This window comes from Colobus angolensis, unplaced genomic scaffold, assembly GCF_000951035.1.
Source record: "Colobus angolensis palliatus isolate OR3802 unplaced genomic scaffold, Cang.pa_1.0 Scaffold130, whole genome shotgun sequence".
In the NCBI taxonomy this organism is placed as follows: domain Eukaryota; kingdom Metazoa; phylum Chordata; class Mammalia; order Primates; family Cercopithecidae; genus Colobus; species Colobus angolensis.
The window spans coordinates 820895-839090 of record NW_012114253.1 but is presented as its reverse complement, the minus strand read 5'-3'; the positions used below and the strand labels follow the sequence as shown (position 1 = coordinate 839090).

The 18196-nt window shown below is 50.4% G+C and overlaps 1 protein-coding gene across 4 annotated transcripts in view; it reads left to right on the top strand.

The window, feature by feature from the left end:
- ALPL (alkaline phosphatase, liver/bone/kidney) overlaps positions 1-18196 on the top strand; it is an 88776-nt gene continuing 70580 nt past the window's right edge. For 2 of the 4 annotated variants that reach the window (XM_011933975.1, XM_011933973.1), the window contains exon 1: positions 1-99. The gene's annotated coding sequence lies outside the window, so the exon portion shown is untranslated. The remainder of the gene's footprint in view (positions 100-18196) is intronic. The other 2 variants (XM_011933974.1, XM_011933971.1) reach the window with 1 other exon arrangement.

Genomic DNA, 18196 nt, shown 5'->3' with positions numbered 1-18196 from the left:
CCGGGCCGCGTTGCGCTCCCGCCACTCCGCGCCCACGATCCCGGCTCCGCGCTCCCACGCACTTGTGCCTGGACGGACCCTCGTCAGTGCTCTGCGCAGGTAAGGACTCGATGCTGCCCCGCGCCCCGGCTCTCCAGGGCCCCCGCGGATGTGGTGGATGCTCGGCCCCTTCTGCATCCTCAGCTGGCCCCGTGTTGAACCTTAATGGGAGGGCCGGGGTCTCCAGCGCCACGCCGCCCACAGCAGCCCATTCGGGACGCCCCGCAATTGGTACTGCCTCTGTCCTCCCGCGCATCCCAAGCTCCCGGCGCGCGCTCTGGGCGGGACAGGAGGTTGGACGTGGCGCCCGCGGAGCCGGCGATATCAGGGGACCGCGCTCGGGACCGCCCTGCAGTCCCAGGGTCTCCTACTTCCCGAGCCGCTGCCTGGGACCCTGCCCTCTGGGCACCTGCCCTTGGTGCCCTGTGACTGAGCCCCTCCTGGTGCCTCCTTAGCTGTAGCTCTAGAGACTTGGACTGCCAACCCTCATGCCTCGTGCCTGGCGGCCCTCCCAGGCGTCCCACCTGACCCGGTGGGGTCTAAAGCAGTTTGGTTTGGCAGGAGGAGAGGGAGGGAGGCGCTTGGAATGGGGGGCCTGGCGGGAGGAGACAGAGGACACCCGCGTGGGCGTCTGAGAGTGGGCACCCACTGTGGGCACCGCAGCTGTGGGGCAAAGCTCTGGAGCCCGCGAAACCGAAGGAGCCTGCCGCCCTCTTTGAGCTGTGCGAGGTTGGCCGCCCAGGGCTGTTTCCCTGCCCAGTCTTGGTAAGAAAGGGTTAAACGCAGGTCACAGCAGAAAGGCAGGAGGCCGAGGTAAGCTCCCCCACTCCCCATTGTGCCTTATGACTCTTTTTCGACACACAATGGGATTGAAGGCGGGGCCTTTATAAAGGCCTCTGGGTGGAGGTTCAAAATCATTGAGATCAAAAGAGGGGGCGATTCTCAGGCCAGGAAGGGCTCTGGGCCCTGAGAAACCATCAGAGACGGCTCAGGTGGGCCCGGCTGCCCAGGGAGGCAGGGGTTGGGTTCCAGTCTCAGTGTAGATAACTACAGCTATTTTTTGAAGGCCTACCGTGCGTAGAGGGACTTGCTCTGACATCTCACGTACATAATTTCATTTTACAAATGGGGAAACTGAGGCTTAGCCAATTTAGGTAAGTGGTGGGACCATTGTTTGAATCCAGACTCCAAACTCTGCAACCCTAGCCTCCTACTCCCACTGTGCTGCCTAAGAGATATGGGGCTGAGCCTTGGTTTTGTCTTCGGTCTCCTCCTGGGCTTAGCCCGCTCTTCCTCCACTCTCCAGTCTTTCCCTTTCCAACTCTTTAGTCCTCCCCACCTGTGGGTGTCCCCACCCTGTCCTGCCCCAGCCACCCCACTGCCTGGCCCCATGCATCTTGTTCCTCTGTCACCTTTTTCTTTCTTGAACTGAACGCCTGTGAATTCCCTCAGAAGAGGCCCCTGGACATAGTTTCTCACCATCCCAACTGGTGAAGACTAGGCTGAGTGATGATCCGGGTCTGTGTCCGTGAGCCCATTTGTAAAAAGGGGTGTATTCCTCTCTGGGGACTATTGTGAGGAATAAAACTGAACTGAGACCAGAACAAGATGCTATCTTCATTCAGCAAATACTTAAGCATCTGCCATGCGCTAAGCTCTGTTCTAGGTGCCGGGAGTGCCGCAGTAAATCAGACAAAAGCCCTCTTCTGGATTGGATGTTTGCATAACAAAATTCTTTCAGGTTTTGAGACTATCAAAATTCACGGTGTAGACTTGAAATCAAGCTATTCGCAAGGAAGGAGATTAAGATGTAATCACCTGTTAAATGGATCGACCAACCTTTGGCCCTCATTTTAGCAAAGGCAACCTCGCTGTGGGACCTGGATTCAGTTCTGTTCCCTCTCTGTGCCTCGGCCTCCTCCCATAAGCTGTGGAGATGAATAATGCCTACCAGCGGTGAGGTCTAGATATGGTGAATGCTTGTGAAGGGTTTAAGCTGGTACCTGTGCTTAAGAAAATCCTGGCTATCCCCAGCTCTCTTCTCAGCAGAAAATGCAATGCGGAGACCGGATGTTGGGTTATGTCCCTGCCGCTGAACCTGTCACCCACTTCTGCCCAGGCTCTTCCCATCCTGTCAGGCTGCACGTGTGGGGTGGCATGGTGCCCTCCTTGCTCACACTCAGATGCCACCTTCTGTCGCCATCCTAAACACAGCCTGGGCTGGGAGCGCAGAGCTCCAGGACGAGGTCAGCCCTGGGGCCATCATCTCCGCAGTGCTTCCTGCCCTCTGCCTGTTCTTGTGCCTCACCATGTCCCAGCTCAGGACCAAACTTAGCCCTGTTCTGTCCCATGACTTACATACCCAACATTCCCTGCAAGCTGGATATGATCTTGGAAAGGGGAAGTGAGTTGCCCAGAGGCACACAGATGCTACCTGGGGAGCTGGGACTGGATCATGTGTATCTAGATGTCCAAATCTAGCGATCTCCATGCTGTACCCATCTCTGGGAATGAGGCCTTTTAATCCAGGGAGTAGGATCCGGTAGCAGAGCCCAAGTTCTCACCTTGAAATCAGTCTGACTTGGCCTTTTAATACAAAACCCAGAGCTCCGAGAGAACATTGCTGGGAGAGTGAGCAAGCTGGGCTGAGAACCAGCACTCAGAAATCTCCATGCGGCCACAGGAATGCTGACTTGGCTTCCCAGCACCATGTCGTCGTCATTGGCAGGCTGGAGCTGGGCTTTGTGGTATGTTAGGTTTGTTTTTTTTTTCTTCTGGAGATGTCCTCACTTTCAGAGGGCAGTTAGGGGCAGTAGACTGGAGGCTCATTCCCAGCACTGCCATGCGACCCTGGACAAGTCACCTTCCCTTTCAGAGCCTCAGTTTTCTCATCTGCAGTATGGGTTAACATTATAATATACTTTGCAGGGTTGCAAGATCATAAATGGTTTTCCAACTTTGGGCTGAACCTGCATTGATGTTATTAAGACATTCATATTTCCTGTGGAGCAATTTCAAAAGCAGTTACCTTTATCCCTACCAGGTGATCCTGAGGGCCTGAGGGAAGTCCACGTTTAGGTTACAAAAGCCTATACAGCAGGGAAAAGACTGGTTTGGGGGCTGGCGTCTTGGATTCCAATCGCCAGCTGTGTGACCTGAGGCAAATCACTTTACCTCTCTGAGCTCATAGGAGGTCCCCAACATCAAGATAGGATGCTCGGTGTCTGAAGAATATAGTCTCCATATTTTTCTGCCTCCTTGTACCAGCCCCCAGTCCCCCGCCAACACTTTGTTAATTGCTCCCAGAAAAACTCTATGCTTAAAGTTTTCCATGCTTAAATTCTCAGCCTCACTGTGGCATGAAATCAATTGTTTGCATTGAATTTGACTTCTCAAATTTAGGGGTAAAATTTGAGATGAGAGTAGGGGGTTAGGGAGGAGATGAGGACGAAGTTAAACCAGATGTGCTTTTGTTTAATTGTAGGATGGTGGTTAAGCTGCTCAAGTCTTACCATCGTTCTTTCTGAATTCCAGTAACCAGGAGTCAGGTTTCACAAAAAATTGTAGTGTTCTTTCCTGGCTGGTGTGGACTCGCCCTCTCTATTATTATTATTATTACTATTTTATATTCATCTGAGGCCACAGAGTACTGGCCAGAGAAGAGACCTCATAGATGCCTAGAATTTCAGTTGGAAGGCCTTTAGAAGCTGGCTCGGTCAACTGGGCTCTTTGCACACCAGGGAGACTGAGGCCCAGAGAGGAGAAGAGGCTTGCCCAGGGTCACACAGTTGCTTAGGGCAGAGTGGAGCAGAGTCAGTTCAGTCTCCTGATTCTAAACTACATGATCTTTCCAAAGGCAACCACTTCTCCTGAATTTGGTGTGTTTCATTTCTACAGTATATTCCTAGCATAGAATGCTTTTTGAAAAGCATTGCTTAAGGGAGGATGCAGATCATGTGGGTTGATGGAAAACGATATTAAGCTCAGGAGAGCTGAGTTGAAGTCCTTGAACTACCTCTGTGATCTTGGGCAAGTCACTTCGCCTCTCTGAGTCTCAGATTCTTCATCTGTAAACCAAGATATCTGAGGAGTAGGAGTGGAGAGATGAGACTTCCCTAAGGCTTGGAATGGGTCTAATGTATTCAACTGGTCCTCAAATATTTATAGTCTACTGTGTGCTGGGTTATGGGAGGTCCGTCACAAACTGCCTTCCCAAGGCTGCAGGGGGTGGGGGATTGTTGACTTCTGCAGTGATTAAACAACTTTAGTTGCTGGTGGTGTTAAACCAGGCAATTTCTTTTTATATAAAAATAAGGGTTTCTGGCTTCTCTTGAAAGATCAGAAGATGTGGCCATATGGGGCTTTGTCCCTGCCTGGCAACAGTGGCTGGAACTGAGTAGCCAGCTGCTCCATCCACTTTACCACAGTCTCCACCATGCCCCACTGCCTCACACCAGCCTACCTGCTTCCCTGACATTACCTGCCTACCGTCTGAGCTTGTGGTTTCTGGGCTAGATGTGGTGAGGCCATGTAAGAGGGGCTCAAATTCCACTTGAATGATTGGGTGGGGCTTGGGCCAGCCCTCAGGGGGCTTAGGGTGAGAATATGGGACACAGGGACACCAGGACACCAGCCCCTCTTCCGTAGCCTGGCAACATCTACAAAACATGTCAGCTAGGTGAAGGAGGTTCCTTCCTGCTTCGGTGGTCCTCAGGAAGAGTCTAAGGGCTCTGGAGGTTTCGGAGCGATAGAGCATCTGCCTGTCAAGGCTCAGCGAGCTGAGCCTAGGGTCTAGCTGGGGACAGGCATCCCTGGGTACTTCCTTCTAAAGATTGCACAGCCCCTGTAGGGAAGAGACTCCTTTGACATCTTCCACCTTACCCCGTGCTCCCTGGTAGCCCTGAGCATTGGTGCATACCCACTTCTCAGACAGGAAACACGATCTTGCACTCTGAACCCACAGCTCTCTGTTCTACCCACTTTGCTGGGAGCCAGGGCCTGGTGATGACAGGCAGGTACCATGGTGGCTGCAGCAAGCATCTCAGAATCGCCATATCTGAACCAGAGGGTAGCGCAGGAGGCTGTGAAGCCTGATAGTTACATGTGGGGGCTCTGGAGGCAGCTGCTGTATGTGAGATTCTAGGTCTCCACGAATCAGCTGCTCCAGGGGTTATGAGATGGACAAGGGAGCCCAATGATTGTTGATTGCTGATAGTAACCTCACATCCTCTGGTCCTTACACCTGCAGACAAGTTCAGAAACGTGCCCTGTGTGGGAAGTGGCATTTTGTGAGCACCGTTGGGTACCAGGCACTTTCACACATTACCTTTGATGCTCATCTACCCCCTACCCTCCGGCATTTTGCAGTTAAGGAGACCGAGGCTCAGAAGGCAGACATCTTACGATTACTCCTCCCCTATGTCTCTATGCCTCTCTGCTTTGACCCAGGGAAGTGAGGAGAAGACAGGCCGGAAGGTCATCTCTGGGAATAAGGCCTTGGAGACCCTGTAGTGAGGCCCTGACCCTCCAGACTTTCTGGGCCACCCCCTCCTCCGCTCCAGCTTGTTTCAGAGATGCTTCTTCATCCTTCCAGAGCTCAGTTTGTCATTCAGGTGCATGAACTTTACCTGGCCAGGTCTGCAAGCTGCTGGGTGGAACTCAGCAAATATTTTATGTTCTTTAAAAAAAATTTTAGGTGGCCAAAGCAAATTGCTTTTACTGGAAAAGCCAGAAGTGCAAACTTTATTTTATTTTTGCAGAGATGGGGCCCTGCTATGTTGTTCAACCTGGGTTCAAGAAGTCTACCCACCTTGGCCTCCCAAAGTGCTGAGATTAGAGGCAGGAGCCATTGTGCCTGGCCCATAAGTGCACCCTTTACAAAGACCTACCAGGTGACTCTTTTTTTAGACTGAATCTCGCTCTATTCCCCAGGCTGGAGTGTAGTGGCACGATCTCGGCTCACTACAACCTCTGCCTCCTGGGTTCCAGAGATTCTCCTGCCTCAGCCTCCTATGTAGCTGGGATTACAGGCACATGCAACCACACCCAGCTAATTTTTGTATTTTTAGTAGAGACGTGGTTTTACCATGTTGGCCAGGCTGGTCTCGAACTCCTGACCTCAGGTGAGCCACCCACCTGGGCCTCCCAAAGTGCTGGGATTACAAGCATGGGCCACCACGCCCGACCCCAGTGACCTTTTGTTGGGTCAACCTCTTGTCTTCTCTAGTGCACCTTTACTAGGTCAGTAAAGCCACAGGGTGAGAACCCACTTAGCTCTCAGGGTGAGGTTCTCAGGCCTCTTGCTGGCTGCCACTGAGTGTCTCGGGCTTGTATTTATTTATTTTATTTTGTTGTTTGAGACAGGGTCTAGTGGCTCTGTCGTCCAGGCTGGAATGCAGTGGCACGATCACAGATCACTTACAGTGTAGCCTTGACTGCCTGGACTCAAGTGATCCTCCCACCCCAACCTCCCAAGTAGCTGGGACCACAGGCATTCGCCACCACACCCGGCTAATTTTTTTTATCACTTGTAGAGACGAGGTCTTGCCATGTTGTCCAGGCTGGTTTCGAACTCCTGGGCTCAAGTGATCCTCCTGCCTCATCCTTCCAAAGTGCTGGGATTTCAGGTGTGAGCCACTGCTTCCGGCCAGCCTGGCCTTTCGGGGGATCTCTTCCCCCTCCACCTGTCTTCACCTTTACTTACCTCTCTCTCAGCATACAGGAGTTACTAACTGACCCGTCTGCCACGATTCCGGTTAGAAAGTGTCTCATCTGAGGCCCATTTCCCCTCCTCCACTCCTTCTGAGCCCTTCTATAGCTGCGCTTTCTCTGCCTCATTCCGCTGGTCCCTGCTATGCCACTGCTAACTAAAAGTCCATAGTCTATAAGCCTGACATGTACGTACTAGGCATGGTGCTCAGTGCCTTGCCTGTAATTACTCATTTGGTCCTACAGCAGGCTGAGTGGCAGATGCTATTATCCCCACATTACAGATGAGGAAACTGAAACACAAACTCCCCCAGCGGTGAAGTGAGAAGTAGACGTGTTTGTTCCCTACCATTACCCATCCATCCAGCCAGGGCTACTGCTTTCTCCACGATGTGAATGACATAACCCATCATCCTAGAAGAGTCAGTTCTGTATTTATCTTAAAACCATCCAATATGGAATTCATATTCTAGGTCCGTTAGCCTATCAAGATATCGGAGATAAACAGGGTTCCTCTCAACAGCTTGTCCAAGCCCTCAATCACCTACGTGATTTTTTTGTGTGTGCAAATGCTGTTTTTTGTTTTTCCCCTTGACCTAATCCTTATTCAGATGCTCCTTGATTTACCAAAGGTTTTTGTCCTGGAATTTTAAGTTGAAAAATATCGCAAGTGGAAAATGGATATAACACCTAACCCGTCAAACATGGTAGCTTAGCATAGCTTACCCTAGATGTGCTCAGAACAGTTACATTAGCCTGTAGTTAGGCAAATCATCTTACATGAGGCCTATTTCATAATAAAGTGTTGACTATCTCATGTCAATTTCTTGGTTGTACTGTATTGAACGTGAAAAACAGAATGGCTGGCGGGGTACTTGAGGTGTGGTTTCCACTGAACACTATAGCTTTTGCATCATCGTAAAGCAAAAAAATCTTAAGTGTAAGTTGGGGACAGTCTGTAATGAACATTTAAGGGCTTACGCTGTGTCAGAAACTGAGCTAATCACTTTGAATGACCTTATTGTATTGAGCTCGTAATTCTGCAAACAAGGAAACAGAAGCTCAGAGAAGTTGAGTAACATTCTCAAAGTTTGGAAAGTGCAGGTGAGACTCAAATCCAGGGTTGCCCAATCAGATTGGCATCTGGATTCAAATTTGCATGTTTGGAGACAGCTCTCAGGGCACCTTGTGGTACACATTTGTTTTTCAGTGACGTGGGGGTGGGAGGTCCCGGGGGAGGAGACAGAACATAGACACACCTGGTGGGGCAGCAGCGTTTGTTCTCCCAGACAGTGGATCTTAACCTCTTCACCCCCTCGTAGGAGATGACAAGCCTACAAGGAAGCATCTTGAGAAACCCAGAGGGTACTGGGTTTGAATCCCAGCCCTGCCATTTCAAACTGTGTGGCCTTAAGTCCCTTTCCCTCTCTTAGCTTCTGGCTACCCTGCCCACCACGCATGATTTATCTGAATGAGGCAAAGCCTTAAGATTTTCCGGTTTGTGGATGGCGAATAGCCAGCATGTCTCCTGCCTCTCTCCTGCCCTGCACCCATATCAGACATCACTAGTCAACCACTGCTCGCTTTCCTTCCCAGGTTCCTTCTAGGTACAGTGTTACAGGCAGCCATTAGCAACTAATATAGAGTTGGCACAAAAGATAAAAGGACATCCCAGAAACATATTATATTTGGTCATGGTGTGGGTGGGCGTAAGGAAGGGATAGGCCCAGGTGGCACCCAGGTCAGTGTCACGGTGCTCCTTGGTCTTCTTTTCCTTGTCTTTGGAGGAACTAAGCTAGACTGTACCAGGGCCCGCCCCAGGTCTGGGGTAGGAACCTTTTATGAGGCACACAGCTGTGTGCATGTTCAGTCCCAAGGGATGGGCAGGTTTCTGGGCCTGATCACTGCCTAGGCTTAAAGTAAGAGTGACAAGAAAGAGGCCGGTTTCAGGTCCTCCTGGAAGGAGTTAGGCCTGCCCCTCTCTACCCTCTGTAATAATATCCATAGTAGTAATATGAGTTCTTGACACTGACGGACCACTTGTTATGCACCAAGCCACTCTGCGAAATGCTTTGTTTACATTTACACATTTAATCCTTGTACCAGCCCATTTTTCAGGTGAGGAAAATGACTCAGAGTAATTTGCTTGGGTTTGCCCAGCTGGTAAGTGTCAGAGCTACGATTTGAATTCACATCTGTCGAACCCCGAATAAGTAATTCTTACTGCTACTATGGATATTATGACAAAGGATGGGGAGGGGCAGGCCTAACTCTTTCCAGGAGGACCTGAAACTGAGCTCTTTTTTTTTTTATGGTATCCAGAATATCACTTTATAAACTGTTGTCAGATTACCATGTAAACATTAATACCCAAATACAGAATTTAGACAATTATTTAAAATTTTAACTGTACCATCCCCAAACTCAGCTATGAATTTGGTCTGGGGAGAGGGCTCCGTAATAGGCCACTGAAGTCCCCTGTCCCACCCCATTATTCTCCCCCGAAAACTGCTGCCGGACTGCTCTGCCAGACTTGAGATAGAACCTGGCTTCACTGTGGCAGTGGGACCACCTGGGCCCTTACAGTGTGGCAAAACCGACCCACCCACAAACTCCATCCCAGATGTTGGGATACTAACACTGAAGCTGAAAGACCCGACTTGGTTTTGCCACAGGTCAAGGTGCATCTGACTAGAGAGCCTGTCCTCTACCTTATTTCCTGCACAGGTCTTTTTCTTTGTAATGCAACAAATGCTACACAGCTCAGATCCAATGGGACACAGGGAAAGGGGCTGTAGTGCAGCCCAGCCTTGCTGAGGGAGACCCCTGCCACGCCAAAGCTCTTTGCTCACAAAGGCTGAAACTGGCCTCTTTCTTGTCACTCTTACTTTAAGTCTAGACAGTGATGAGGCCCAGAAACCTGCCTGTCCCTTGGGACTGAACATGGGCACAGCTGTGTGCCTCATAAAACGTTCCTACCCTACACCTGGGGCTGGCCCTGGTACAGTCTAGCTTAGTTCCTCCTGCTTTCCTTCACCGCAGGCTCTGTGTAGGGCCTGCAGGCTCAGTGTGGGGCCTGCGGGCTCTGCCTCTTTCTCTCGGCTTACCATGATCATTTCTCATTCATGAGTACCATACGCCTTTGCCTGTGGAAAGCGCTTTGCTATTGGCAGAGCCTTCCACGTTTACACATGGGCAGCACAGCAAAGGGCATCTCTATTTTTGCAAGATAGAAAATTGAGGCTCACAGTCCGGGCACAAGGGCTGACACCTGTAATTCCAGCACTTTGGGAGGCCAAGGCAGGCAGATCACTTAAGGTCAGGAGATCAAGAACAGCCTGGCCAACATGGTGAAACCCTGTCTCTACTAAGAATACAAAAACTAGCTGGGCATGGTGGCACATGCCTGTAATTCCAAATACTTGGGAGGCTGGGGCATGAGAATCACTTGAATCCGGGAGGCGGAGGTTGCAGTGAGCAGAGATCCCGCCACTGCACTCCAACCTGGGTGACAGAGCGAGACTGCGTTTCAAGAAAACAAAAGGAAGATTGGAGCTCAGGGAGGGAGGGTGGTGGGCGCAGGATCACACAGCGAATAAATGGTAAACCCTGCACCAAGGAATTAGGTATCCCACCTGTTCCCTAGGCCTTCCTGAACAAATTGCCTAGGGAAACATGAGGTCAGTGCTGGGAACGCAGGAGTGTTGGCTCAGCAGAGGCAGGGGTTGTTCCTGTCCCCCGCATCCCACCCAGATACACCCTATCCTGTTTTAATCAGCCATTGACCTTGGACAAGTCACTTTAACACTCCCAACCTCAGTTTCCAGGCACTTACTCTATTTTTCAGGGTTTTGTTTGTTTGTTTGTTTTTTGAGACAAGGTCTTGCTCTGTCACCCAGGCTGGAGTTCAGGCACGATCACAGTTCACCGCAACCTTGACTTCCTGGGCTCAAGTGATCCTCCTGCCTCAGCCTCCCAAGTAGCTGGAACTACAGTCTTGTGCCACTGGGCCCAGCTAATTTTTTTTATTTTTTATTTTGTGAGATGAGGTCTTGCTTATGTTGATGAGGCTGGTCTTGAACCCCTGGGCTCAGGCAATCCTCCCTCAGCTTCCCAAAACACTGGGATTAACAGGCGGTGAGCCACTGGGCCTGGCATATTTTTCAGTTTTTAAAGCCATTTCTTTTTTTTCTTTTTTGTTTTTGAGACAGAATCTCATTCTGTCACCCAGGATGGAGTGCAGTGGCGTGATCTTGGCTCACTGCAACCTCCGCCTCCTGGGTTCAAGTGATTCTCCTGCCTCAGCCTCCGGAGTAGCTGGGACTACAGGCGTGTGCCACCATGCCCGGCTAATTTTTTGTACTTTTAGTAGACACGGGGTTTCACCATGTTAGCCAGGATGTTCTCGATCTCCTGACCTTGTGATCCGCCCACCTCGGCCTTCGGAAGTGCTGGGATGACAGGCGTGAGCTATGGCGCCTGGCCTAAAGCCATTTTTTATTAATGAACTCACCGAACCATCAAAGCAACCCAATAAAGTATTACCATCATTTTGCAAAGTGGGAGACTGAGGCTCGGGGAGTAAGCAACTTGCCTGAGGTCAAATTGATGGTAAAACCAGGCCTCAAACTCAGGTCAGGATCCCAGGCTGAAGGTCTTTCCCCAGCTGTGTCCCCAGCCTCTCTCATCTTTGCCTTTGTACTTGCCATCCCCTCCCCTGCAGCGACCTCTGCCTGCTTGTGTTGCCAGTTGGCATCACGGCTGTTTTTCTAGAACTTGGTTGGATATCTTGAACCCTTTGTAATCTGATCATCCGCATTGCGTCTGGCTCAGAGTCTCAGTTCCTGGAGGGCAGGAGCCCCCATCTGAGTCACTCTTGAATTCCCCATGCCTAATAAGATGCCTGCTTTCAGCAAGCATTTAATGACTTTTAAGACGGAATCTGCTCTGTCACTCAGGCTGTAGTACAACGGTGTGATCTCGGCTCACTGCAACCTGTGCCTCCCAGGTTCAAACGATTCTCCTGCCTCGGCCTCCTGAGCAGCTGGGATTACAGGCATGAGCCACCATGCCTGTCTCATTTTTGTATTTTTAGGAGAGACAGGGTTTCATCATGTTGGCCAGGCTGGTCTCAAACTTCTGACCTCAGGTGATCCACCCGCCTCGACCTCCCAAAGTGCTGGGATTACGGGTGTGAGCCACCACGCCCGGCCCACTTAATGACTTCTGAGTTCATGAAAGGCTGCCCCACCTAGCAAGGGTTTCCACAGCTGGCCTGGCTTGGTTACCATGGGGAAGCCTGGGAGGGATCCCCCAGTGGGTGTGACCCCTGAGGCACTCCAGGCAAAGCCTGGCCATCCTCCCCAGACCTTCACTGGTGTCCTTCCACCGATGACTCCAGCTCATAAATGGTTAGTGATTGGCAGCAGGACAAGCCAGTGTCTCTGGGTCCAGTTTTCCTGTTGGCAGTTCAGGCCTTTAGTCATACTCAAGTAAGAGGTGCCCAGTGTCATACCTCTGGCCAATGTCTTTGTCCATTTTGTTCACAGATGTACCCCCAATCCCAAACAGCCTTAATGTCTTTAATAATAATCATCATCATCGCTGTAAATTTGCTGAATCTGCATGTACCATGCTTCCTGGTGCATGATAGGCACTTACTACATATTTGTTGAATGAATGAATACTCGCAGCGAGTAACATTTTATAGGGACTAAGAGTTGTATGACCTTGCGTGACCTCTGTACCTCAGTTTCCTCATGTGTCGACTCCGTGAGAGGTGCTCAGAGGAGTAACCAATACATATGTCGATATATGTTTGTTTTAAATATACCATGAAGCAGGCTGTGTTCTAAGCGGCTCACACGTATTTATTCATTTATCCTTGCACCTGAGGCTCAGAGAGATTAAGTTCATGTCTCCTAGGTCACCTAGTTGGTGTCATGTGCAAATATTTTAATATCTCCCAGGACATGTGTGTTCCAAATAACATAATATGGGAACCACCTCCCCTACCAGCCTCCTCCCGTAACACAGACCTCATGCCCCAGATCCTAGGGTCAGAACAAACCGTAACAGCAGTAGGTGAGTCTAGCAGTCATGTTGTCCCTGACTATAAAATGCCTCATCCAGTGCTGGGCACACAGTAAGTCTTATGATCACCATCTGTGGGACAGGCACCAATCATGGTCTGTGCAGAAGCTGGCAGGAGGGAGCCCCGAGTCTGCTGGAGGAAACCGGTGGGCGGGGAGGTGCCTTTAGAGAAGAAATGACAACGGTCATAAATCATTGTAACAGTAACAGCTCATATTAACTGAGTGGCAGATACTGTTCAAGCATGTCAGATGCATTAATCATTTAATCCTCATGTCAGCCCTAGGAGGTAGATACTATTGTCATTGTCCCCACTCACAGATGGGGAGCCAGGCTCAGAAATAAGCTCACTTGGGCCGGGCGCAGTGGCTCTTGCCTGTAATCCTAGCACTTTGGGAGGCCAAGGTGGGTGGATCACCTGAGGTCAGGAGTTCAAGACCGGCATGGCCAACATGATGAAACCCCGTCTTTAGTAAAAATACAAAAACTTAGCCAGGTGTGTTGGCAGGGGCCTGTAATCCAAGGTACTCGGGAGGCTGACGCAGGAGAATCGCCTGAACCCGGGAGGCACAGATTGCAGTGAGCCGAGATCACAGCATTGCACTCCAGCCTGGGTGACGAGCAAAATTTCATCTCAAAAAAAAACCAGGGAATAAGCTCATTTGTCCAGTGAATGGCTAGTAAATGATAGATCCGGGGTGTGAATGCCTGCACTCAAGCTGTGGCCTCTTGCTGTCCTGCCTCCTTCTGTAAAGACTCGTGAAGCTTCCTGCTGGGTAGTTCCTGGTACCTCTGCCAGGCTGGCCACTGGCAGCAGGCCCATGCCAGGGTGCATGCTGGTGCTGGATGATCCGTGGGGCGGAGAGGAGTCTCCCCATCTCCTCAGAGGCCTCCCCTATGTCACACCCTGAGGCTGGGCCCAGACAGGTATTCAGGAAAGGAAACTGATCTGTTACCTCACCCCTGCCTGGGACAGCCCAGCATGTGTCAGCCCCCTGATCCCCAGGTACTGCCCAGGACCAGCAGCAACAGGGACGACCACCCTCCAGACCACCCTCCAATGTGGGGAGACCTGCAACAGCTCTGGGGCAGAAAGAGGCTCAGGGAGGTTAGCAACTTACCCAGGCTTATGGAGCTGGTGGATTGTTGAGCTGGAATTTGGACCCAGGGCTTGGCTCTGGTGAGAGAGGATAGATATGTCTGCCTTGGGGTTGTCTGGTCCAGAGATCCAGGCCTGGCTCCTTATGAAACCTTACTTTGTTCACTAGTAATAGCAAGAGTTATCATTTCCTGAATCTAACCTGCCCAAAGGGTAGATACTCAAATCTCTGCTTTTTTTATTTTTTATTTATTTATTTTTTTTGAGACGAAGTCGTGCTCTGTCGCCCAGGCTGGAGTGCAGTGGTGTGATCTCAGCTTACTGCAACCTCCACCTCCTGGGTTCAAGCTATTCTCCTGCCTCAGCCTCCTGAGTAGCTGGGATTACAGGTGCGCACCACCATGCCCAGCTAATTTTTGTATTTTTAGTAGAGACGGGGTTTTACCATGTTACTCAGGCTGGTCTCGAACTCCTGACCTCGTGATCCACCTGCCTCGGCCTTCCAAAGTTCTGGGATTATAGGCGTGAGCCACCGCGCCTGGCCGAGATCTCTGGTTTTACAGGTAAAGAAGGGAAGCACAGGCTGGGAGTGGTGGTACATGCCTGTATCCTAGCTACTTGGGAGACTGAGGCAGGAGGATTGCTTGAGCCAAGGAGTTCAAAGCTGCAGTGAGATATGATTGTACCTGTGAACAGCCACCACACTCCAGCCTGGGCAACACAGCAAGATCCCATCTCTAAAAATAAAATAAGAAAAAAAATGAATAGAAGCACAAAGGAAGGGAAGGAATCACCCAATGTCCTATAGCTCATACATGGGTTAATCTAGAATTGGAACCCGGCCAGCCTGGCTCCAGAGTCCGGGGTCACTTAATGAGGACTAGATAATTCTCTGCATGTTAGATGGGTACACTCTTCTTGAACCTGCTGGTTCTTTTGGAGCCAGATCTAGGGAGGGGGAGCAAGGCAGGAGCTGAGAAAATAGCAGGAACAGACTGCGTGACACTCGCTGGGAGGCACTGAGGCTCCGGCTCCCTGAGCTTAGGAGTGTGGAGTTTATCTATCCCCTGTGCGATTCCTGGGGGAAGGGAAGGACAGGCGAAGGGGCACCGCAGGGCAGTCCTGGTGTCTCCAGGACCAGGGTCAGGGGGAGGCCAGAGCAATTAGCCTGGTTGAGGCCTCTGCTAACTCAGAAACCTCAGTGGGGGATTGGCCCAGGGCTCTGGCCTCGAGCCTGACCCTCCTGAGTTTCTATCTGAGGCTTTCAGAGTCTTCCTGGGGCAGTGAATCTCAGAGTGCTGGTTTGTGTGAGAACTTTGTTCTGAAATTTCCTCCTTCAACACCCAAACCCCTGGGCTGGCCTGCCTGCCCCACTTCCCCCTCTTAGAGGAAACGGATGCTTTCCTCTTGGGTAGCCACATGATTTGAATAATCAAGTATTCCCCAGCTGGCCTCTGGCCAAGCACAGCTGAGCTGGGCCAGGCCCCCAGTTGGGGCACTGAGGCAAGCCTGCCAACCTCCTCATCCTGCACACACTCCAGCCACCCAGGGTAAAATACAGGAAAAACGCATGGCCCATAGACTTGGCTGGGCCAGGCCCCAGACTATTCCTGTAGCGGAGGCAGTGCTTGTCTTGGGCTTTCTCCCGTCTACCTGGAGAAAGCTGAGTAGGGGAAGAAAAAGGCTGCCCCTGCTCGGGAAATTCCTGATGGAGTGGCCTCTCTTGTCGGCTCACCTGGGTGCTACTTTCTTGGTACCTGTCAGGGTGGAGAGAGGAGGAAGCCAGTCAGGAAGGGGAAAGATGGGTGCAGGAGGCTGAGGCAGGAGAACAGCTTGAACCCAGGAGGTGGAGGTTGCAGTAAGCTGTGATGGCGCCATTGCTCTCCAGCCTGGGCAACAAGAGCAAAACTCCGTCTCAAACAAACAAACAAACAAACAAAAAGAATGTGTGCAGAAATGGTCTTGTAAGCAGACCCCCACAGAGCCCCAGGTGGAGGATGAGGGAAAGAATCAGAGGCCACCTAGCTAAGTCTTGGGCAGAATGGCCACAAAGGATTTCTGGAGACAGCGGGATTCATTTATTTATTTTTTTGAGATGAAGTCTCTGTCTCCCAGGCTGGAGTGCCACAGCTCCATTTGGCTCACTGCAACCTCCGCCTCCTGGATTCAAGCTATTCTTCTGCCTCAGCCTCCCCAGTAGCTGGGTTTACAAGTGTGAGCCACTGCACCTGGCGAATTTTTGTATTTTTAGTAGAGATGGGGTTTCACTATGTTGGCCATGCTGGTCTCTAACTCCTGACCTCAGGTGATCCGCTGCCTCAGCCTCCCAAAGTGCTGGGATTACAGGTGTGAGCTACCGCGCCTGGCCTAGTTTATTAATTTTTAACCCTTTTTGCTGCATTATATGATTTTTGATATGTGGTGTTTTTAATCATTCAGTTCTAAGTAATTTTAAATTTCTACTATGACTTTTCTTTGATCCTTGACATTTTTAGGGATTTTTTTTTCATTTCTAAGTGTATGGGTAATGATTTATACTTTGAAACACTTAGCTTCTCACTGAATTGATGGTCACAGGATGTGGTCTATGTGAAGACTTATTATTTGAACTGTGAGACTTACTTTTTGGCCTGGTAGGTGATAAATTTTTTAAATGTTTGCATGTTCCTGAAAAGAAAGTATGTTTATGTATTTCGTTTCTACCATCCTACATTTTTATTTCAATTTGTTCTGCTTTTTCTGTTTTATCACTTTAAAAAATTATCTGTGGGTTTTCCCTACAAAGACAAGATTAGCATTTTCTTACGTGCCTTGCTCCCCTGCCTCTCTTAAGTTTCCATACCCTTCACTGACACGCTCCCCTCAGCCCCCATGATGTCATATGAAAATTGTCTGGATTTTTAAAAAATTGTCTAATTCTGAGTTATAGATCTATGTTCTTTTTGTTCTTTTCCCTCCCCTCTCCTCCCCTCCCCTCCCCTCTCCTCCCCCCCCCTCTCCCTTTTTTTTTTGAGACGGAGTCTCACTCTGTCGCCCAGGCTGGAGTATAGTGGCCGGATCCTGGCTCACTGCAAGCTCCGCCTCCCAGGTTCACGCCATTCTCCTGCCTCAGCCTCCCGAGTAGCTGGGACTACAGGCGCCTGCCACCTCGCCCGGCTAGTTTTTTGTATTTTTTTTAGTAGAGACGGGGTTTCACCATGTTAGCCAGGATGGAATCGATCTCCTGACCTTGTGATCCGCCCATCTGGGCCTCCCAAAGTGCTGGGATTACAGGCTTGAGCCACCGCGCCCAGCCTCCTCTCCTTTTTTGAGATGGAGTTTCACTCTTTTTGCCCAGGCTGGAGTGCAATGGTGCGATCTCAGCTCACCACAACTTCCGCCTCCTGGGTTCAAGCGATTCTCCTGCCTCAGCCTCCCAAGTAGCTGGGACCACAGGTGTGCGCCACCATGCCCAGCAAATTTTGTATTTTTGGTAGAGATGGGGTTTCTCTGTGTGGGTCAGGCTGGTCTTGAACTCCTGACCTCAGGTGATCTGCCCTCGTCAGCCCCCCAAAGTGCTGGGATTACAGGTGTGAGCCACCGCACCTGGCCCTTCTTGTTCTTTTCTTTGAACTTGAATTTGTTTTGAAAAACTAAACTTTACTAAATTATTTGCTCAGTCTTCAGGTATCTTGAATACAATCTGTGGAATCTGCTTATACTAATTAAATCATCCCTTTAAACTTATTTAATTCTTTTTTTGGAAGGGACAAGGGGCTGTCTTTTTGTACAAACCTGAGCCCTTGATGCTGTAACTTTTATTAGCCTTTAACTTTATTATTATTACTTTTTGAGATGGAATCTTGGCTCTGTTGCTCAGGCCAAAGTGTGGTAGTGTGATCCTGGCTACCACAGCCTCTGCCTCCTGGGTTTAGGCAATTCTCCTGCCTCAGCTTCCTCAGTAGCTGGGATTACAGGTACCTGCCACCGCACCTGGCTAATTTTTCTATATTTAGTAGGGACAAGGTTTTATCTTGTTGGCTAGGCTGGTCTCAAACTCCTGACCTGAAGTCATCTGCCCCCCTCGGCCTCCCAAAGTGCTAGGATTATAGGCATGAGCCACCACGCCCGGCCAGCCTTTAACTTTTGAATGGGCTGTTTAGCTGGATAGAAAATTCCCAGCTCGGGCCGGGCGCGGTGGCTCAAGCCTGTAATCCCAGCACTTTGGGAGGCCGAGACGGGCGGATCACGAGGTCGGGAGATCGAGACCATCCTGGC